Genomic DNA, 23,993 nt, shown 5'->3' on the forward strand with positions numbered 1-23,993 from the left:
CTGGAAAATTCCATGGACAGAGGAGCCTGGCAGGCTACAGCCCATGGGGTCACAAGGGTTGGACAGACTGAGCAACTGAGTGCACACACACAAATACACACACACATACACAATATTATGTTAGTAAAGCAGCATTTTATTACATTTACATATTTGAAAATGAGATTTTATACATAAGCTATTATTAAAATGCATAAATCTGCTCAAACACACACATACCGAATAGTGTGAATTATCTTCAAATTTATTCACTACTTTCAATAGTTTTACAAAAATGTATTTCTTTTTTTTTTTTGACATGTACACACTATTTATTTATTTATTTTTGGCTGCATGGACTTTCTTTAGTTTCTGAGTGTGGGGGCTACTCTCTAGTCATGGTGCACCAGCTTCTCATTGCAGTGGCTTCTCCCATTGCGGAGCATGGGCTGTAGGCACACGAGCTTTAGTGGTGATGGCACAGGGGCTCACTGGTTGTCACTCATAGGTCCTAGAGCACTGGCTGAGTAGTTGTGGCTCATGGGCTCCGTTGTTCCATGGCTTGTGGAACCTTCCCAAACCAGGGATTGAACCCATGTCTCCTGCATTGGCAGGCAATTCTTATCCTCTGTGCCACCAGGGAAGTCCACGAATTTTTATATGATGATAAGAAACCAATAAGGAATGGCAATTGAGCACTGGAGGAAAATAATCTGTGCATTATTGAGTGGAAATTCAAGGAGACTTTTAATGAGAATAAAGCAGTTATTAACAATGACATAATCTCAGAAGAGATTTAGATGCACTGGCAAGATAGAGGAATCTAGTTTGAATTTGAGGAACATTTGGTTTTAAGTACCATTTTCAGTTCAGTTCAGTTCAGTTCAGTTCAGTTCAGTCACTCAGTCGTGTCCGATTCTTTGCGACCCCATGAATCACAGCACGACAGGCCTCCCTTCCATTACCATCTTCTGGAGTTCACTCAGACTCACATCCATCGAGTCCATGATGCCATCCAGCCCATGATGCCATCCAGCCATCTAATCTTCGGTCGTCCCCTTCTCCTCCTGCCCCCAATCCCTCCCAGCATCAGAGTCTTTTCCAACAAGTTAACTCTTTGCATGAGGTGGCCAAAGTACTGGAGTTTCAGCTTTAGCATCAGTCCTTCCAAAGAAATCCCAGGGCTGATCTCCTTCAGAATGGACTGGTTGGATCTCCTTGCAGTCCAAGGGACTCTCAAGAGTCTTCTCCAACACCACAGTTCAAAAGCATCAATTCTTTGGCACTCAGCCTTCTTCACAGTCCAACTCTCACATCCATACATGACCACAGGAAAAACCATAGCCTTGACTAGATGGACCTTAGTCAGCAAAGTAATGTCTCTGCTTTTAAATATACTATCTAGGATGGTCACAACTTTTCTTCCAAGGAGTAAGTGTCTTTTAATTTCATGGCTGCAGTCACCATCTGCAGTGATTTTGGAGCCCCCAAAACAAAGTCTGACACTGTTTCCACTGTTTCCCCATCTATTTGCCATGAAGTGATGGGACCAGATGCCATGATCTTCGTTTTCTGAATGTTGAGCTTTAAGCCAACTTTTTCACTCTCCACTTTCACTTTCATCAAGAGGCTTTTAGTTCCTCTTCACTTTCTGCCATAAGGGTGGTGTCATCTGCATATTTGAGGTTATTGATATTTCTCCTGGCAATCTTGATTCCAGCTTGTGTTTCTTCCAGTCCAGCGTTTCTCATGAAGTACTCTGCATAGAAATTAAATAAGCAGGGTGACCATATACAGCCTTGATGTACTCCTTTTCCTATTTGGAACCAGTCTGTTGTTCAATGTCTAGTTCTAACTGTTGCTTCCTGACCTGCATACAGACTTCTCAAGAGGCGGGTCAGGTGGTCTGGTATTCCCATCTCTTTCAGAATATTCCACAGTTTATTGTGATCCACAGAGTCAAATGCTTTGGCATAGTCAATAAACCAGAAAGAGATGTTTTTCTGGAACTCTCTTGCTTTTTCCATGATCCAGCGTATGTTGGCAGTTTGATCTCTGGTTCCTCTGCCTTTTCTAAAACCACCTTGAACATCAGGGAGTTCACGGTTCACGTATTGCTAAAGACTGGCTTGGAGAATTTTGAGCATTACTTTACTAGTGTGTGAGATGAGTGCAATTGTGCGGTAGTTTGAACATTCTTTTGCATTGCCTTTCTTTGGAATTGGAATGAAAACTGACCTTTTCCAGTCCTGTGGCCACTGCTGAGTTTTCCAAATTTGCTGGCATATTGAGTGCAGCACTTTCACAGCATCATCTTTCAGGATTTGAAATAGCTCAACTGGAATTCCATAACCTCCACTAGCTTTGTTCGTAGTGATGCTTTCTAAGGCCCACTTGACTTCACATTCCAAGATGTCTGGCTCTAGACTAGTGATCACATCATCATGATTATCCAGGTCGTGAAGATCTTTTTTGTACAGTTCTTCCATGTATTTTTGCTGTGAGGTGGCTGTGAGCCGGCGCACTAAGCCCAAGGTCAGAGGCAGCAGCCGGGAGGAGACACCCCACATCAGAGGTCAGTGGCGGCAGCCCGGAGGAGCAACCTGAGGAGTGGTGTCTGCGCAGGCATAGGATGGCCTAGAGGAGCTATCCCATGTTGAAGGTCAGGAACAGCAGCGGTAAGGAGATACCCCTCATCCAAGGTAAGGAGCAGCGGCTGTCCTTTGATGGAGCAGCTGTGAAGAGATACCTCACGCCCAAGGTAAGAGAAACCCAAGTAAGATGGTAGGTGTTGCAAGAGGGCATCAGAGGGCAGACACACTGAAACCATACTCACAGAAAACTAGTCAATCTAATCACACTAGGACCACAGCCTTGTCTAACTCAATGAAACCAAGCCATGCCTGCAGGGCAATCCAAGACTGGCGGGTCATGGTGGAGAGGTCTGACAGAATGTGGTCCACTGGAGAAGGGAATGGCAAGCCACTTCAGTATTCTTGCCTTGAGAGCCCCATCAACAGTATGAAAAGGCAAAATGATAAGATATCATTTTCAATCAACATGAAAATCAGGTAGACCAGTGACAGAGAGGGTATTTATTAAAGAGACATTTATTAAGCTTAGAAAAGAATTATCTATAGCCTATTTATCATGTGATGTTCTTTAGGAAGTTTATAAAGCCATTTTAAGAAAAACATTTTTGTGTACTTAATATAATTACACCAAATAAAAATGAAATTTCCTATTGATGTAAAACTAGAGTTTTTAAAGCTCATTCTTTTGATCTTCATGTAAATACTGAAAGGAAAGCAAAGTAGAGTAAGGAGTTTGTGTTTTTGACTTTAAATCCACTGTTCTTGGCAGTAATAAAGTGCTCAATAAATGTTTGGTATACTGATGATATATGTAAAGGAAGCTGTGAGAAAAAGAACTTAACAAAATTACATGAGAGGTGAAGCTAAAATTGAATCTTATCTTTTCAAAGGTGTGTTTCTATGTTATCATTTTCCCCCATTTTGAAGAATAATAATAATTTGTAATTATAATTCATAAAGGATTTAAAAAAGTGGAATATTAGGGGAAAGTTTAAGCAAATTTTATATTGTAGTACTAGAAAATCAAAGTTGTTCTGCATAGATCTCTTTATGAATAAAATATCTAACTTTACTTAAATGACATATTTCAATTGAAACTCCCTATAAGTAATAAAGTGACACATGGAAATAAAATGACTGCATTTTTATTAATGTAACTACATTAATTAGCTACATTTTTTAATGTACCTCCAAAATCTCATTCCACTTTATATGACCCTCTAATCCTGACAGTAGTTCTACAATGGGGAAAACAAACAAACAAACAAAAAAAGCATTCATTATAGGAAGGCCTCAGAGTAAAAAAGCAATGTAGGTTCAAAAAGCTAACCTTTTCCAAGTAAAGAAATATTAAAAATCTTATAATGCAATGTTTCTAAAAAGGTAAAATTTATTTTCAATTAAAAAATGCATTTTCAATAGTATTAGCGATTCAGTCATGTCTGACTCTGTGATCCCATGAACTGTAGCCTCTGTCCATGAAATTCTCCAGGCAAGAATAGTGGAGTGGGTAGCCATTCCCTTCTCCAGGGCATTTTAATATAAATGTTTAAAATTTTGCATTTTTAGGTCTCATACTTATGTTTTTTTTTTCTAAAAAGACAATGCTATATTGCTCCAGGGTTAAAAGTTGTAAAAAGTTCATGAGAAGTCTAGGTGGCTTAGGCCCAGATCCCAAGGCAGTGTTTCTTAAAGTGTGGCCAAGGTGTCTCCTATATCGGAATCACTGAAAGCCCTTGCTATTAATATAATGACTATCACTGGCCCCAGCCACAAACCTATCCGTTTAGAATCTCTGAGAATGGGATACAGAGATCTCTACCTTTAACACAGTTGATCCAGGTTATTCTTGTAGACTCTAAATTTGTGACTTACTGACCTTAGAGACTCCTGCTTTATCTGCTCCAACATGCCTATTTGAAAATACTTCCTGTGCCAGGGCAGGCTATCTGAAAGAGAAAATCAAAGAGACTAAATGAAATTCTTATAATGTGACTTGAACACTGTACTTACATGTTACCACAGAGACCACTACTATTAATAATTGTCCTGACATATGTGTTTTAAGTATACAGCAATGATTCCATTGCAAATGGAAATTTCTTAGCATTTAATAGCTATTTTTGGAGAAACTATATTTAGAAAAGCCGTCTTCTTTTCTTTTTAGTTTTATTTATTTATTTGTTCAGTGTCCACAAATAAAGTTTTATTGGAACATAGCTACACTTATCTGTTTATATATTGCGTGTGGCTGCTTTTAAACTGACAGGCAGAGTTGAGTAGCTGTGCTTAAGACTGTATGGACTGCAAACCCAAAAATATTTGCTATCTGTCCCTTTATAGAAAATGTTTGCTGATTCCTAGATTATCGTAAATATCTTACACCTGTCTAGGCTTAGATAACTTCTGGTTCTATTATATTTATTATAAAATAAGTAAATATTATTACATTTGCTATAAAATGACTTATTTACTAAAATATGTTTGATTTATAAAATAAATCACTGATCTGTATTTTTTAATTTAAATTTATCCATTTTAATTGGAGGCTAATTACTTTACAATATTGTATTGGTTTTGCCATACATCAACGTGAATCTGCCACAGGTGTACACGTGTTCCCAATCCTGAAACCCCCTCCCACCTCCCTCCCCATACCATCCCTCTGGGTCATCCCAGTGCACTCGTCCCAAGCATCCTGTATCCTGCATCGAACCTAGACTGGCGATTCATTTCTTATATGATATTATACATGTTTCAATGCCATTCTCCCAAATCATCCCACTCTCTGCCTCTCCCACAGAGTCCAAAAGACTGTTCTATACATCTGTGTCTCTTTTGCTGTCTCGAATACAGGGTTATCATCACCATCTTTCTAAATCCCATATATATGCGTTAGTATACTGTATCGGCGTTTTCCTTTCCGGCTTACTTCACTCTGTATAATCAGCTCCAGTTTCATCTACCTCATTAGAACTGATTCAAATGTATTCCCTTTAATGGCTGAGTAATATGCCATTGTGTATATGTACCATAGCTTTCTTATCCATTCATCTGCTGATGGATATCTAGGTTGCTTCCATGTCCTGGCTATTACCCATACATATAATTTATATGTATTTATTTTTGACTGCACTGAATCTTCCTTGCTGTTCATGGAATTTATCTAGCTGCGGCGAACAGTGGGTACTCTCTAGTTGTGGTGTGCGGGCTTTTCATTGTGGTGGCTTCTCTTGTTGTGGAGGACAGGTTTTAGGGTGACCAGCCTTCAATAGCTGTGGCTCACAAGCTCCAGAACACAGGCTCAGGAGTTGGGGTGCTTGGGCTCAGTTGCCCTGCGACACATAAATTCTTCTGAGACCAGAGATTGAACTAGTGTTCCCTGCATTGGCAGGCAGATTCTTAACCACTGGACCACCGTGGCAGTCCTCTTTTTTTGAGGACTATCTAAAATATATTTTGTACATATTATTAGCGTTTTAAAATGTATCTCACTGAATTTATTACTTTTAAACCTATATCAGAAAAAGTATGCTTATCAGTATTGTTGATTCTAAAACAAACTAAATCACATTTATATGTATTATAAATAATTTTGAACACAATAATATAAATATTAAAAAAGCAATTAGGAAGACAATATGTAATTTTCCAAATTATATAAAAATAGTCAATGGAATTTCAGAAACTTCTATGACTTGTGATGTAATTAGGGATAAATATAAGCATTATATTTAGGCTTATTGTATTTTCCACAATGAATAGTTATAACCTTTGAAATAAAATAAAATGATATTTTAAAAAGATCATTTACAGTTCATTTGTATGCCTTAGTAATAGAAGTCCATTTGCTTGATTAATTATTTATTATGTATCTAAGCAATTAATATTTACTGAGAAGTGCTGAATTCTGGGATTTATGCTTGGTTCATGGAGGGAGTAGTGATTAAGACAGTTACAGTTTCATCCAAAAGATGACATAAACTAAGATGTCTAGAAACATAAAGAAAACTTCACCAAAACAGAGGAATTAGGGAATATTTCTAGGAAGTAAAAAGCCACTTAATTAGAAATCTAACAATTAGTAGATGATAGCCAGGTGAAATGGAAATGAAGATACCAGTATGACACTTTAGGAACCTAAAATCAGTTTAATATGGCTTATCCATGAACAGAAGAGCCTGGCAAGATGCAGTTCATGGAATCACAAAGAGCTGGCATGACTAAGCAACTAACACGCACAAACACACACACACACACTACTGAATGTACACGTTTATTTGTAAAAGGGCCTGAAATATCAATAACCTCAGATATTCAGATGACACCACCCTTATGGCAGAAAGTGAAGAGGAACTAAAAAGCCTCTTGATGAAAGTGAAAGAGGAGAGTGAAAAAGTTGGCTTAAAGTTCACCATTCAGAAAATGAAGATCATGACATCTGATCCAATCACTTCATGGGAAATATGGGGAAACAGTGGAAACAGTGTCAGACTTTATTTATTTTTCTTTTTTTTGGCTCCAAAATCATGGCAGATGGTGACTGCAGCCATGAAACTAAAAGACACTTTCTCCATGGAAGGAAAATTATGACCAACCTAGATAGCATATTCAAAAGCAGAGACATTACTTTGCCGCCAAGGCTATGGTTTTTCCAGTGGTCATGTATGGATGTGAGAGTTGGACTGTGAAGAAAGCTGAGTGCAGAAGAATTAATGCTTTTGAATTGTGGTGTTGGAGAAGGCTTTTGAGAGTCCCTTGGACTGCAAGGAGATCCAACCAGTCCATTCTAAAGGAGATCAGTCCTGGGTGTTCTTTGGAAGGATTGATGCTAAAGCTGAAACTCCAATACTTTGGCCACCTCATGCAAAGATTTGACTCATTGGAAAAGACTCTAATGCTGGGAGGAATTAGAGGCAGGAGGAGAAGGGAATGACAGAGGATGAGATGGCTGGATGGCATCACAGACTCGATGGATGTGAGTCTGAGTGAACTCCAGGAGTTGGTGATGGACAGGGAGGCTTGGTGTGCCGCAATTCATGGGGTCGCAAAGACTCGGACTTGACTGAGCGACTGAACTGAACTGAACTGAACTGAACTGAGCCACTAACACACACACACACACACACACACACATGCACACCCATACTACTGAATGTATGTGTTTGTTTATTTGTAAAAGGCCCTGACCATATATGTGTAAATAGGAAGATCAGAATATGAGGCCAGTAATATAGTCAAGGCCCACATAATGAAGCACCTTGGAAACCATGCTTGGATTTGGTTATAAGTACAAGAATTTTCCACAGTTTATTGTGATCCACACAGTCAAAGGCTTTGGCATAGTCAATAAAGCAAGAATACATGTTTTTCTGGAACTCTCTTGCTTTTTTGATGATCCAGCAGATGTTGGCAATTTGATCTCTGGTTCCTCTGCCTTTTCTAAAACCACGTTGAACATCAGGAAGTTCATGGTTCACGCATTGCTGAAGCCTGGCTTAGAGAATTTTGAGCATTACTTTACTAGTGTGTGAGATGAGTATAGTTGTGCAGTAGTTTGAGAATTCTTTGGCATAGCCCTTCTTTGGGATTGGAATGAAAACTGACCTTTCCCAGTCCTGTGGCCAATGCTGAGTTTTCCAAATTTGCTAGCATATTGAGTGCAGCACGTTCACAGTATCATCTTTCAGGATCTGAAATAGCTCAACTGGGATTCCATAACCTCCACTAGCTTTGTTCGTAGTGATGCTTTCTAAGGCCCACTTGACTTCACATTCCAGGATGTCTGGCTCTAGGTGAGTGATCACACCATCATGATTATCTGGGTCGTGAAGATCTTTTTTGTACAGTTCTTCTATGTATTCTTGCCACCTCTTCTTAATATCTTCTGCTTCTGTTAGGTCCAGACCATTTCTGTCCTTTATTGAGCCCATCTTTGCATGAAATGTTCCCTTGGTATGTCTAATTTTCTAGAAGAGATCTCTAGTCTTTCCCATTCTGTTCTTTTCCTCTATTTCTTTGCATTAATTGCTGAGGAAGGCTTTCTTATCTCTTCTTGCTATTCTTTGGAACTCTGCATTCAGATGCTTATATCTTTCCTTTTCTCCTTTGCTTTTTGATTCTCTTCTTTTCACAGCTATTTGTAAGGCCTCCCCAGACAGCCATTTTGCTTTTTTGCATTTCTTTTCCATGGGGATGGTCTTGATCCCTGTCTCCTGTACAATGTCACCAACCTCCATCCATAGCTGATCAGGCACTCTATCTATCAGATCTAGTCCCTTAAATCTATTTCTCACTTCTACTGTGTAATCATAAGGGATTTTATTTAGGTCATATCTGAAAGACTCTGATGCTGGGAGGGATTGGGGGCAGGAGAAAAAGGGGACAACAGAAGATGAGATGGCTGGATAGCATCACCAGCTCGATGGACATGAGTTTGAGTCAACTCCAGGAGTTGGTGATGGACAGGGAGGCCTGGCATGCTGCAATTCACTGGATCACAAGGAGTCAGACATGATTGAGTGACTGAACTGAACTGAAATGAATGGTCTAGTAGTTTTCCCTACTTTCTTCAATTTAAGTCTGAATTTGGCAATAAGGAGTTCATAATCTGAGCCACAGTCATCTCCTGGTCTTGTTTTTGCTGACTGTATAGAGCTTCTCCATCTTTGGCTGCAAAGAATATAAACAATCTGATTTCGGTGTTGACCATCTGGTGATGTCCATGTGTAGAGTCTTCTCTTGTGTTGTTGGAAGAGGGTGTTTGCTATGACCAGTGCATTTTCTTGGCAAAACTCTATTAGCCTTTGCCCTGCTTCATGCCATATCCCAAGACCAAATTTGCCTGTTACTTCAGGTGTTTCTTGACTTCCTACTTTTTCATTCCAGTCCTCTATAATGAAAAGGACATCTTTTTGGGGTGTTAGTTCTAAAAGGTCTCGTAGGTCTTCATAGAAATGTTCAACTTCATCTTCTTCAGCGTTACTGGTTGGGGCATAGACTTGGATTACTGTGATATTGAGTGGTTTGCCTTGGAAATGAACAGAGATCATTCTGTCGTTTTGAGACTGCATCCAAGTACTGCTTTATTGACTATGCCAAAGCCTTTGACTGTGTGGATCACAATCAGCTGTGGAAAATTCTGAAAGAGATGGGAATACCAAACCACCTGACCTGCATCTTGAGAAACCTATATGCAGGTCAGGAAGCAACAGTTAGAACTGGACATGGAAAAACAGACTGGTTCCAAATAGGAAAAGGAGTACGTCAAGGCTGTATATTGACACCCTGCTTATTTAACTTATATGCAGAATACATGATGAAAAATGCTGGGCTGGAAGAAGCACAAGCTGGAATCAAGATTTCCTGGAGGAATCTCAATAACCTCAGATATGCAGATGACACCACTCTTATATCAGAAAGTGAAGAGGAACTAATAAGCCTCTTGCTGAAAGTGAAAGTGAAAGAGGAGAGTGAAAAAGTTGGCTTAAAGCTCAACATTCAGATAACTAAGATCATGGCATCTGGTCCTATCACTCATGGGAAATAGATGGGGAAACAGTGGAAACAGTGTCAGACTTTATTTTGGGGGGCCCCAAAATCACTGCAGATGGTGATTGCAGCCATGAAATTAAAAGACACTTACCTCTTGGAAGGAAAGTTATGACCAACCTAGATAGCATATTCAAAAGCAGACACATTACTTTGCCAACAAAGGTCTGTCTAGTCAAGGCTATGGTTTTTCCAGTGGTCATGTATGGATATGAGAGTTGAACTGTGATGAAAGCTGAGTGCCAAAAAATTGATGCTTTTGAACTGTGGTGTTGGAGAAGACTCTTGAGAGTCCCTTGGACTGCAAGGAGATCCAATCAGTCCATTGTAAAGGAGATCTGTCCTGGGATTTCTTTGGAATGACTAATTCTAAAGCTGAAACTCCAATACTTTGGCCACCTCATGCGAAGAGTTGACTCATTGAAAAAGACTGTGATGCTGTAAGGGGCTGGGAGCAGGAGGAGAAGGGGATGACAGAGGATGAGATGGCTGGCTGGCATCACCGACTCAATGGACGTGAGTTTGGGTAAACTCCAGGAGTTGGTGATGGACAGCAAAGCCTGGCGTGCTGCAATTCATGGGGTTGCAAAGAGTCGGACACCACAGAGCAACTGAACTGTCTGACTGACAATAAGAATTGATGAACAGGTTTTAATTTTTTTAGAAAAATTCATAATCAGATCTTTGTTTTTAAGAAATGTTCCAACTGTGCTGTAAAATTAACTGTTAAAGACAAGACAAGAATTAATGAGACTAGTTATTGGCTTCCCAGGTGGTGCTAAAGGTAAAGAACCCACCTGCCAATGCAGAGGATAAAAGGCTTGGTTTGGGAAGATCCCCTGGAGAAGGAAATGGTAATCTACTCCAGTATCCTTGCCTGGAAAGTCCCATGGACAGAGGAGCCTACAGTCCATGAGGTCACAAATTCGGACATGACTAAAACAACTTAGCAATGAGATTAGATAGGAAATCATTTGAATATCCAGGGGAGAGTCTATGGTGGTTGGGACTACTACAGAGGCAATGAAAATGAAGAATGAAAATGCCAAGATTTGTTAATTATTTGGATTTGAGAATGAAAAAATATGAGCAATCAAAATTATATTTTTATTTCTGGCTTCGGGAATGCCAGATGTTAATGTTATTTGTAGAGATAAATAGAAAAATCATTTGGTGGGTAGAAGATTGAGGAGAAGGTGAAAAGTTCAGTTTGGAACATGTTAAGCTGAAATGCCTATAAGACATTTAAGCAGAAATGTGAAGTAGGTATTTCAATATATACACCTGGGCTAGGGCATGGATATGGAGGCACCATGAGATCAGATGGGTTTTTAAATTGTGTAAATTGATATAACCTTCCAAGGAACTATGCAGAGGAGATGGAGAAGGAGGCTAAAATACAGTCCAAGTTGCCCAAAACAAACTCAAAGGAAATGTAAAGGAAACTGAGACAGCAACCATGGAGGTAGGGAATACTGTAGACAAGTTTGCTGAATCAGAAAAAAAACTGGTTTAAGAAAGAAATGATTACATTATTGAATATGGCTGTAAAGTGAATAAGAATAAGGAGTAAGAGATTCATTGGTTTCAGCAACAAATCATTTCCTTAACAAGATCAATTTTACTCACATGATAGAAAGGGAATCCAATCATCCTGGGTCAAAGAAAAAGTGAAAACTAAGGATATGGAAAGAGAGTGTAGACTACACTTTAGAAGTATGACTGAAGAAGAGAACTATAAGATATCAAAATGGATACATGTGTATGTGCATGTGTATCTGATATTTTTTAGAATAGAATCTTCTTTAGCTATTTGAATGCCTAGAGAATGAGCCTAGGCATAAAAGAATTTAAAATGTAGAAATGAGAAAGACTAGTGAAACTAGCCATTATTTGCCTGAAATGTTGAAACATAATAATTGAAATTAAGCATAGAAAAATAAATTATTTTTACCAAATATATAAGATGAGGCTAAATTCAGAGTAACAGTTTTTGTACATTCCAAGAGAGAAAAACATCCTTGCTATCAGAATTAATATGTATGAAATACTATTTGTATCTATCATAGCAGCCCTGAAAAGACAGGAGAAGGTAAGTACATGACTAATTCAAGGAATCAAAATCAAAATAAATCCTTCTCCTGATAAAGCTCATCCATCCATTCACAGGTAATATACTTAAATTTCTAGATCAATGATTTATTAGGTAAAGTGAAGATGGTAAAATAATTCCTATTTTTTAAGATCCCCTTTTTCCAACTTTGTTGCTACTCATTGTGAGTGAAAGTAAAGTCACGCAGTCGTGTCCGACTCTCTGCGACCCCAAGGCTATAGAGTCCATGGAATTCTCCAGGCCAGAATACTGGAGTGGGTAGCCTTTCCCTTCTCCAGGGGATCTTCCCAACCCAGGGATCGAACCCAGGTCTCCTGCATTGCAGGCGGATTATTTACCAGCTGAGCCATCAGGGAAGCCCATTGTAATTGCATGTAATCTTAAAGCAAAATACATATCCTTAATCACACTTCATTGCTCTGCTCCTGATAAAACTTAGGCTAAAGTCCCAAAGGATTTTTAATACCTTCCTTTAGGCTTATTTATATAGCAGTTTTGCTAATAAGTAGTGTATTGACGAACCTGCAACACAATAGCCAATTCAAAATAATTTGGATTTCTTTTTAATGTGAAAAATATGCAAATGGAACTTTTAGTATAAGGTGAGAAATAAAAGTAACTTGGCAAGCCAGTTATTTCTAAAAGTGTGATTGTAAATATGGAAAACAAACTTCAATCAAGTATAATCCTTGGAAGTTTTATTTGGTTTGTTAATTAGCATGCAGGTGGGTGTGTTTAGTTGTGTCTGAGACTCTTTGATAGCCCCTGGACTGTAGCTTGACAGGCTCCTCTGTCCATGAGATTTTTCAGGCAAGAATATTGGAATGGGTTGCCACTTCTTTCTACAGGGGATCTTCCTGATCCAGGAATCAAACTTGTGTCACCTTTCTTGCACTGCAGGTGGATTCTTTACCACTGAGCCACCTGTTAGTATTCATACTTGAATAATTACATCCACTGTCAGGATATGTTCACTTGATTGTAAACAAATAACAACTGTGAATATTTTACTAATCATATCAATGAACAAAAAGAAGTAAAGTATGAGTAATTATATACTTTTTTTTCTATAGTAATCTCAGACTCTGTAACCAGACTTTGAGAAAAGTAAGGGAACACTGTCTTAAACAAACTTCCCCAATATGCTGCAAAATACTAAAATAAATAAAAACAATTAATCCTTTTGGGACTTGGAGTCATATTTTCCAGAGGTAATCTCTTTTAAAAGCAGTGGATACACCAAAATTAGTGCCAATGAGTTTAAGTTCTTTTATGTCTTTTTCCTTAGCTATATGATTTATTTTGTGTCTTTCCATTACTTCTTTAAAAAATCTTTCAAAAAATGCAGGAAACTATTTTTTAGCTAAAGATACAATACTTGGAACTAGAAAGGGGATCCTTTTGGTGATTTGCTCCCTTCTCCTTAGTAGTACTCAGAGAGTAGAATAGAAGGGGTATAATTTTACCTTCGGATAGAACTGATTTTCATTTGTGTTAAATTGCTCTGTGTGTAAAATTTTGGTAAAACTGCTAGACTCAGTTCAATGTGGACAGGTGTGTTTTGGGTCAACTGTTTTATCTCAAATAAAAATCATTTCAATAAATGAATTAAATTCATTAATTTAATCCTCATAAAAATACCTACAACTTTAGCATTAACTTTATGAAGAAAAAATATTAAAGGAATTAAAATTCAGGGTCAATAAGCTTGAGAAGACTCAAAATTGGGAAGTGCCTCAGTTGATACTCAAAGCTGGGTCTTCTGAAACTTACTTGTGACCTTTAATACTGTAGAATAGGCACTTTAGCTACTATTGCATAATGTACATACATTATCTCATTTAATTCATATAGTACTCTCTGAGGTAAGTTTTATAATTATTTTTTTAATGAGAAAATTAATACATGGAAATGACACAGCTCAGTAAGTGATCAACTTGGAAATCATACCAGCTCTTTCAAACTCAAAAAACTAATACAATTTCGGATTATCTAAATTATTTGATCATTTGGTTGTAAGGTTAAAAGAAATCTCATTATATAGGAGTCAATTATCCTATTTAGCTTATATTTTGCTATTACATTGATTAATCATATTACCTGATGTTTATTGCTAATCTAGCGGGTCTAACTTATGACTGATTTGAATTTAGAGTTGAGGGCTTTTAAATTCTGGAAATGTGATAAAGATAAGTATGTTGATTTTTATGACCTTTAATTCTCTTTGGTATTTTTAATCTTTTTTTTTTCTTTTCAATTATGAAAATAGTATCAAACTAATCAAATAAACCAGGAAACAGACATTTTGTTGCTCATTGCTATAAGAACTGTGTGGCTGGCTTAACAGCTGTTGCTCCTGACCTCTTAAATTTTCATGTTTTTTCAGCTTTATTTTCTCCCCAGGGGGAAGAAAAATGAGGCAGAAAAGGCTTTTAAAAGAAAGCCTCTCTTAGAACATACTGACTAAACAATACCTACATTTGAGCAGAAGCTCCAAAATTGTATAAATGCCACATGTTTTATCTCCCACCTTCAAGGGCCAGGCTCTGTATAGCCCAGATGCAGGAGAGTGAATCAATGTGGGAGTAGACCTGAAAAGTGGCACATTTTCTACTGTCCCTAGCATGTGGATATTTCTTTGTCCATGGCAATTACTGAAATTTAGAGTATTGGCACCATTTCTACCATGCTTGCTACCTTGACTTTCTCAAAGGCTACAACAGTACAACAAAATGAGGAAAGCTTTACCAAAAATAAAAAAGAAAGAGAGAGAGAGAAGAAAACAGGCAACCTGAATAATTGAGCCCACTGAACTTATTGTTGAATTAAGTTTACAAGATTAGTTAGATTATTAAAGCAAGAAAAACAACATATTTCAACTTGGAGTGGATGAGACAAAATGCATTTTCCCTCTCTTTTCTAGCTATAATGGCTCACAAATTTGATTTATGATTGCAGGCAAGTTTCCTAAGCCTTGTGGGTAGGGCCTATAAAGGATTTCAGGAGGTCTTTGTGCCTCTGAAACGTGTGTCGGGTTTTTGGATTTTGAGGGAGAGGCCAAGCTGTGAAGATGTTTACGAGTTTGAGTACTGTTTGCTTTCATTCTTCTGGCTTAATTTTTCCTTTTTGTTTGTTTGTTTATAGAAGCTGCAATTCCTTTTTAAAGGTTAACTTGAATTTTTCTTATTGCCTGTGTCTTGTTAACACAGGAAGAATTTGGAAATCTAATATGGGAAGTAGAGAAACCTCAATAATTCTATTAATTCTGAAATGGTTTCTGAGTATCCATAAGAGAGAGCTGCCTTGATGGCTCAGTGGTAAAGAAGATGCTTGCCAATGCAGGAGACACAAGAAACATGGGTTTGATCCCTGGGTCAGGAAGATCTCCTGAAGAAGGGCATAGCAACCCACTCCATTATTCTTGCCTGGGAAATCCCATGGACAGAGGAGATGGCAGACTACAGTCCAGAGCATCGCAAAAGAATCAGACATGACTTAGGACTAAACAAGGGCAGTACATAGGAGAAATTATGTGAAAACATAAGCTCTTGAAAGTCTCCTAATTGAAATATTATTTGAAGACCTAGGTGATAGACTGGGCACACCTCTTTTCGTCTCCCCATCAAAGCTCTTTAAAATGCTAAGAAAATGATATTGAAACAACAATTATCATTGAATTGTTCATCTTATTTAATTATTATTTCTCAAAGCATTGCCAGAAGGCTACATGGGAGCATCTCCTTCGAGGAGACTCAGAAAGCCTTGCACAAAGCTAGCTGGTATGGATAAAAGTAAGGAGTTTTGGATCACATATTTATGATAATTAACTGAAGGACCATTTGTAAAACAAATGGGACCAAATCTTTTCCCTATTCATGTGTGTCAGAAAGCTGGTCGTAGCATGTGCTCCCAGCATAGCCTTGAAATTGATTTCTAAACAAACAAACAAACAAAAGTTTTTTCCTAACTTGTACTAGTGTTTGTGTGCTCAGTTGCTCAGCCATATCCAACTTGGTGACCCCATGGACTGTATTCTGCCAGGCACTTCTGTCCATGAAATTTTCCAGGCAAGAATACTGGAGTGGTTTGCCATTTCCTCCTCCAGGGAATCTTCCTGACCCAGGAATTGAACCTGCATCTCTTACATCTCTTGCAATAAGTTCTTTACCACTGCACCATTTGTGAAGCCCTGACTTGTAGTAGAGGGCAGATTTAAGAGGAATAGGGATTTGAAGGATTTCTGTACGGCCACAAAGGGAGCAGAAAGGAATAAATGGATAGTGGAACTCTAACCATGCCCTCCTTACTCTCCCAATAAATGAGACTCTGGTTAGTCTGTCCTTTCCCCAGCCAAGGTTCAGAAAGAAAAACTTGCTTCTTGACTAGCCCCAGGTACTTATACAGCCCAGGGTTCAGTTTCTCATTCAGTGTGTGTGTTTGTGTGTGTGTGTGTGTTGGGGGGCAAAGAAGGGGAAACAGCAGCCTATAGTTGTAATTTATTCAATAAATAAATTTTTGTGTGTGTGTGCTCAGTCATGTCCAACACTTTGCAACCCCCCAGACTGCACCCCACCAGGCTCCTCTGTCCACAGAATTTCCATGCAAGAATACTGTAATGGATTGTCATTTCCTGTTCCAGGAGATCTTCCCAACCCAGGGATCGAACTTGCATCTCTTGTGTCTCCTGCATTGGCAGGTGGATTCTTTACCACTGTGCCACCTGGGAAGCTCTAAATTAATATTTACCAAGTGCCTTATTAGATTACAAGGAGATCAAACCAGTCAAACATAAAGGAACTCAATCTTGAATATTCACTTCAAGGACTGATGCTGAAGCTCCAATACTTTGGCCACCTGGAGTGGAAGAGCTGACTCACTGGAAAAGACCCTGATGGTGGGAAAGACTGAAGGCAAAAGGAGAAACGGGCAGCAGAGGTTGAGATGGTTAGATAGGGTCACTGACTCAATGGGCATTTGAATCCATTTGAGCAAACTCTGGGAGATAGCTAAGGACAGGAAAGCTTGGTTTGCTGCAGTCCACGGGATTGCAAAGAGTTGGACAGGACTTAGCAACAAAACAACAATAAATGCCTAATAGGCATCAGAGAGTATTCTAAACATGGGAATATGAAAGTGAATAATACAAAATTCTTGGCCCATGGACCTTGCATTTTACATTCTTACTAGGGAAATGCATGAAACTCGATTGAAATATTCTAATTACATACTATTCAATATGAAGTGAAAGAAAGAAAATTAAAGCAGGAGAGTGAGCCTACCAATTAAATGGTGCTGTAATGATAAGGAGTCTGGCCAGGAAGGGAGTCCTGAGAAGGTGATTTTGAACAGAAACCTAAAAAAAATAGAAGAGGAAAGCCATGCAGAGGAAGAACATTCTAGTCAAAGGAAAACTATTAGTGTAAAAGCCCTGAAGCAAGAGCGGAATCAGTGTGTACAGAATCAGCAATAAGGCCAGAGTGCCAACAGTGAATGACTTGCACAGCTGAACTAGAAACTCACAAAAACTTTCTGTTCTGATCAGCATTGTTCCTTATATAAAAATTTGAATAATCAGCTAAGGACCAAGATAGTCTTTACAAAACCAAAATCATGAAATAAAAAGTCTAGGATGAATAAACACCTAGACTGATGGATAAAGGGGTTGTATAGGGAATGAAGGTGAAAATGAACTCTTAGATTTTAAATTTAAATTGAGATGCTAAGACAGCCATAAAACACTAAGAGGCAACTATAGAAAAAATAGGACCAATATGGAAATCTTAGAAATAAAAATGTTAAAATACTGCTTTTAACTTTTATACCTATACCTCTAGCTATGAAACTATAAATATTCTTTATAATGAAGTAGAACTAACAAAAGATTCCCAGAAGCTAATCAAAATAGAACTGATCTGAGCCAAGAACAGAGGGAATTGGTTTCAAAGGAAGAAGAATAGGGCATCAAGAACTATATTTTCATCGTGTTGAACTTATAGGTTTTCAGGCATACATCAATAACATTTTAGACTGTAATTAGAATTGAGTTTTCCACATTTAAAAACCAAGCTCTTAATTTTATTCTTATGAATCAAATGTTTGCATTTGGGAACAAACACAACAATTTTCAGACTTAAGTATTCAGACTGAGCATTGAGTAGATTTTTAAAGTTATCAGAAACAAACATTTCCTTTTGTATCTAAAAACTAATTATTACTGGGGGCTGGGGGTGGAGACACAGGGAAAGCATTTAGGGGAAATAAAAGATACTGTTAAAATTGATATTTCTTATTAAAATTATCTTTGAAGACTATTCCCAGACTTGTCCTGATTATTCATCCTTTGGTGTCTTTGTCTTTCTTTTACTTTTTCTTTGATTATTTCACCTTCAAACTAGGACAAATTTTTCTTGCTATCCTAGACCACTTGGGTTTTTGTCCTAAACGTGTCAAGGTTTGTGATTAAGGTGATGAATTTGTCCATTTATATTATCCCTTTGAATAGCACTTACCATTATGAGAGGCAGGCAAGGGTTACTTATTGGCCACAAATGACTGGACAAAGTGATGAAATTTTGCCAGTATTAATATTCATTTTTGGAATAAATGTTATTTCCTTCTGTCAGCTCAAATAAAATGCAAAACCCAGAAAGTTTAGTTTTTTAGAACCTTCTGTCACTGTTAAATCAGATCACTTTCCTCAACAGCAGTAAGAGCAATAAAGAAACAACACAGATTTGTTAGCCTGGGAATATTTAGCTATAAAGAATAGAGATTGAAAACTATGAATTGTGGATAAAAAATATAGAAATGGATTTTTGTATACCTATGGCAGACTACCTACATCAAAATTTTCCAAATCTTAATTTTAGTTTTACACTGGTCTGTAATTTCAACTTCTTTATGTCTTTTGTGCCTAATAAAGCTGCAATTTTCTTTCAGGGAAAATCTACTGTAAGCCAAATATTGCTTCTATAGTAGTATGTAGGCATATAGGAATTCGATATGTGCTTAATGTTTTTAAAACTCTTTTGCTTATTTTCAGTTTTCTACAATATGGCTAATAGAATATTATAAGTAATACAACACATAATAGCATAATCAGTAATGCTATAAGAATCGTATTAAAACTTATCATTAGTATGTGTCTGGGTCTACTGGGTGCCAACAGAACTTTATTTTTCACAGTTCTGGAGATTAGAAATCCCAGATCATGGTCCTTGACCAATCCAGTTCCTGATGTGAATTCTTTTTTTCTTGCTTGCAGACAGTTGCCTTCTTGTTGCTTACTCACTTCCCCTTTTCTGTGTGTACATACATGTGTATGTGTGCTTGTGTATGCATGTGAGAGACATGCACACACACACACGGATAAGCTCCTCTCAGGTAAATGGTGTACACTTAAAAGCATAGTAATCCTTTTTCTTAAAAGGCAATAATCCTACTGGACTGGGGCCCCATCCATATGACCTCAATTAACCTTAAGTTTGTCCTCAGTCTCAGTCATGTCTGACTCTTTGTGACCCCATGGACTGTAGCCTGCCAGTCTCCTCTGTCCGTGGAATTTTCCAGGCAAGAACATTGGAGTGGGTTGCCATTTTCTTCTCCAGGGGATCTTTCAGACACAGGGATGGAATCTGTCTCCTGTAGTGGTAGGCATATTCTTTACCACTGTGCCATCTGGGAATCTCTGTTTAACTTTATGTAATAGTGCTCAGTTGCTTTACTCATGTCCAACTCTTTGTGACCCTATGGATCATAGCCTGCTAGGTTCTTCTGTCTGTGAGATTTTCCCAGCAAGAATACTGGAGTTAGTTGCCATTCCCTTCTCCAAGGGATCTTCCTGAATGAGGGATCGAACCAACGTCTCCTGGGTCTTCTGCATTGCAGGAAGATTCTTTACCACCAAGTCACTTGGGAAGCCCTCACTTAACCATAGTTACTTCCATTTAGCATTAGTTACTCCATTTCCATAAAAGCTGTATATTCAAATGTTGTCACAAGCAGCAGGTTAGGATTTCAAAATATGAATATCGGAGGGAGAAAAGCATTCAGTTCATAACACTATATAAGGGTTAGACAAGACTCAAGGATATCTAACGTTAACTGAATAATAAATATTGAACCTTGCATCCTACTGTTAAATAAATATTGCTAAGATTAATATTTTAATTAAACTTGTTAATATTTAACAGTTTGTTTAATGTTGCCAAAGCTCTTAGTATCTCTTATAGTTATGCAGAAAGATGACAAAGAGATATTTTATTGTTATATCTCTCAGAATTATTGCTAGGAGAAATATCAATAATCTCAGATATGCAGATGACACCACCCTTATGGCAGAAAATGAAGAGGAACAAAAGAGCCTCTTGATGAAAATGAAAGAGAAGAGTGAAAAAGTTGGCTTAAAACTCAACATTCAGAAAACTAAGATCATGGTATCTGGACCTATCACTTCATGACAAATAGATGGTGAAACTATGGAAACAGTGACAGACTTTATTTTATTGGGCACCAGATTCATTGTAGATGGTGACTGTAGCCATGAAATTAAAATACACTTGCTCCTAGGGAGAAAAGTTATGACAAACCTAGACAGCATATTAAAAAGCAGAGACATTACTTTGCCAACACAAGTCCATTAGCCAAAAATATGTTTTGGTCAGTAGTCATGTATGGATGTGAGAGTTGGACTATAAAGAAGGCTGAGAACCAAAGAAATGGTGCTTTTAAACTGTGATATTGGAGAAGACTCTTGAGAGTCCGTTGGACTGCAAAGAGATAAAACCAGTCAAGCCTAAAGGAAATCAATCCTGAATCGTCATTGGAAGAACTGATGTTAAAAATGAAGTTCTAATACTTGGGCTACCTGATGTGAAGAACTGACTCATTGAAAAAGGCCTTGATGCTGGGAAAGATTGAAGGCAGGAGGAGAAGGGGATGACACAGGATGAGGTGGTTGGATGGCATCACCGACACAATGGACATGAGTTTGAGCACCCTCTGAGAGTTGATGATAAACAGGGAAGCCTGGTGTGCTGCAATCCACAGGGTCTCAAAGAGTTGGACATAAGTGAGTGACTGAACAACAACATCTCTCAGAATTATTAGTGTTTTAAGTAATATTTGGGTTTTCCAGGTGGTACTAGTGGTATTAACTTATTTAACTATCACAGGAACTCTAGAGAGTAATTACCATCTTTTTCTAAATCAAGATGAAGAAGGAGAAGTTCAGAGATAATAACTTGGCTATAATTGCATAGAAAATAAGTGTTAAAAGATTATAGATTATTAAAAAATAATACTGCATGTGTTTATTTCATTTCCATCTTTGCTCTACCTTTCAGGTGAGACTCAATATAAATCAGTCTCTAGCTTATGACAGTTTGGTTTTAATTCAGTTTAAAAATTAAGACCCTGTTTAATTATTCTTGAAGCAGTCAAAAAGCTTTTTTAGAGGCAATATTTTTAAGGCAATCCTTAAGGAATGCATATTTAAGACATACACAGAAAGAAAAACATTCAAGAAAGCAGGGCAAGTTTTTTCTATTTAAAGTATCATGGACAATTATGATTTAATTAGAAATTAATTTTAAAAATTTCCTTAGTATGATGATTACACAACAGCATTACAGATAAAATCTTAGAAAAATAATTTAAATGTACTTCACATTTTCAAAGTTGTCTCTCTTTTTGTGTTCTTTAAAGAAAAAGAGGCTGTGTTTTTTTGGTAATAGATCATTTATCCAATATTACTTATATTCTTTTAATTTTTAAATTAATTTTCTCCATTAGTGATGCTATCAACATATCTTGGAAAAATCATTTTTAATGAATTCCTCTTATATGAAGGGTAATATGGGCTTCCCAGGTGGTGCTAGTCTTAAAGAACCTACCTGACAATGCAGGAACCTAAGAGACTAAGAGATGAGATTAAACCTAAGAGATGGATTCAATCCCTGAGTCAGGAAGATCCTCTGAGTTGGAAATGGAAACCCTTTCCAGTATTCTTGCCTGAGAAATCCCATGGATATAGGAGCCTGGCAGGTTCCAGTCCATAGGGTTGCATTGAATCAACTTAGCACACATGCACTCAGGGTAATACAAATTCATCAGTTTCATAGACTCCTTGCTGAAATCTCAGAGGGATTTTAAAATTTAAATAAGCTATTTTGTTTTATTGCTGAAGAAAATATAATTAGGTTGTTCTTCTTGAATTTTATTCAAAGATTACTGAGTTACTAATTTTCTCAAATGATAAATAAATCCTAATGCTTCCATTTACTATTAATGCTTTAATTAAGTATTACCAACTGCTGTGGCATTTACACATGCCCCACTAAATTAGCATCTTAAACAGCCCAATGTTCTTGTGTGTGTGCATACAGCTGTTTTTTGTTGCATGTGCTTTCTTTATGGTTCAGACTTGTAGAACTTCAGGTCAAGTCAGGAAGATGAGTTGTCAGAAATGTTTAGAGTAAAGTAACAGGCCAAACAAAGCCCCCTAAAGATAAGCTCTTATGGCTAAAGAAATGTCCTTGAGAAACTGAAAAAGATTTGTTTGAAATCAAGGAAGGAAAGTAGAACTCTCAGAACAATAATCATAGTCACATTTTCCAAGTCTTAAGTAATGTAACTAGATATATATTTAAAGATGAGTAAGGGATATGGGCTAACTAATGATGGTAAATGGAAATGTCTGATCATGTTTGGATACAAATTAAGAAATCTGGGTTAAAAAAATGACAAAACCAAAAAGTAAAGCTAAGCAGAATAAAATAAGAAAAATCCTTTACAAGTATTATCAACTTCAAAAATAAAAGAAATATAATTTCTTCTCCTATTTCAAAATTAAAATAAAGTAAATGGTTAGCCAGTGGCATAAGCCCTCTTGGAGGAGATCACCATTAACCCCACCAATGAGTTGCAGAGCAGATGGCTCACAAACAGCAGCACAATTATACCAAAGAAATTCTCACACTGTTAAGAAAATTCTAGGACCCACACCAGATTTTCCAACAAGGGGATCTGGCAAGCAGACTGAGAACCTCAGGGAATTTGACTTTGGAGGCCAGTGGGATTTGATTATAGAACTTACACAGGAATAGAGAAACAGACTCTTGGAGGGCACAAACAAAACCTTGTGTGCACCAGGACCCACGAGAAAGGAGCAGTGAACCGACAAGAGACTGACCCAGACTTGCCTGTGAGTGTCAAGAGTCTCCGGTGGAGGTGTGGGTCAGTGGCGGCCTACTGCAGAGTTGAGGTATTGGGTGTGGGAGTGTGTGCATGGGACCTTTCAAAGGCGGTTGCCATTAGCTTTATTACCTCCACCATTGTTTAGTATCAGGTCAAACATCAGGAAGGGAACACAGCCCCGCCCATCAACAGAAAATTGGATTCAAGATTTACTGAGCACTGTCCCACCCATCAGAACAAGATCCAGTTTTCCCCAGTTTCCTCCCAACAGGAAACTTGCATAAGCCTCTAATTCTTATCAGAGGGCAGAAAAATGAAAACCACAGTCTCAGAAAACTAATCAAACTGATCACATGAACCACAGCCTTGTCTACTCAATGAAACTATGAGCCAAGCTGTGAAGGGTCACCGAAGATGGATGGGTCATGGTGGAGAGTTCTGACAAAATGTGGTCCACTGGAGAAGGAACTGGCAAGCCATTTCAGTATTGTTGCCTTGAGAATCCCATGAACAGTATGAAAATGCAAAAAGATAGGACACTGAGAGATGAACTCCCCAGG

The sequence above is a fragment of the Ovis aries genome, chromosome 1 (genome assembly GCF_016772045.2).
Source record: "Ovis aries strain OAR_USU_Benz2616 breed Rambouillet chromosome 1, ARS-UI_Ramb_v3.0, whole genome shotgun sequence".
Taxonomy (NCBI): domain Eukaryota; kingdom Metazoa; phylum Chordata; class Mammalia; order Artiodactyla; family Bovidae; genus Ovis; species Ovis aries.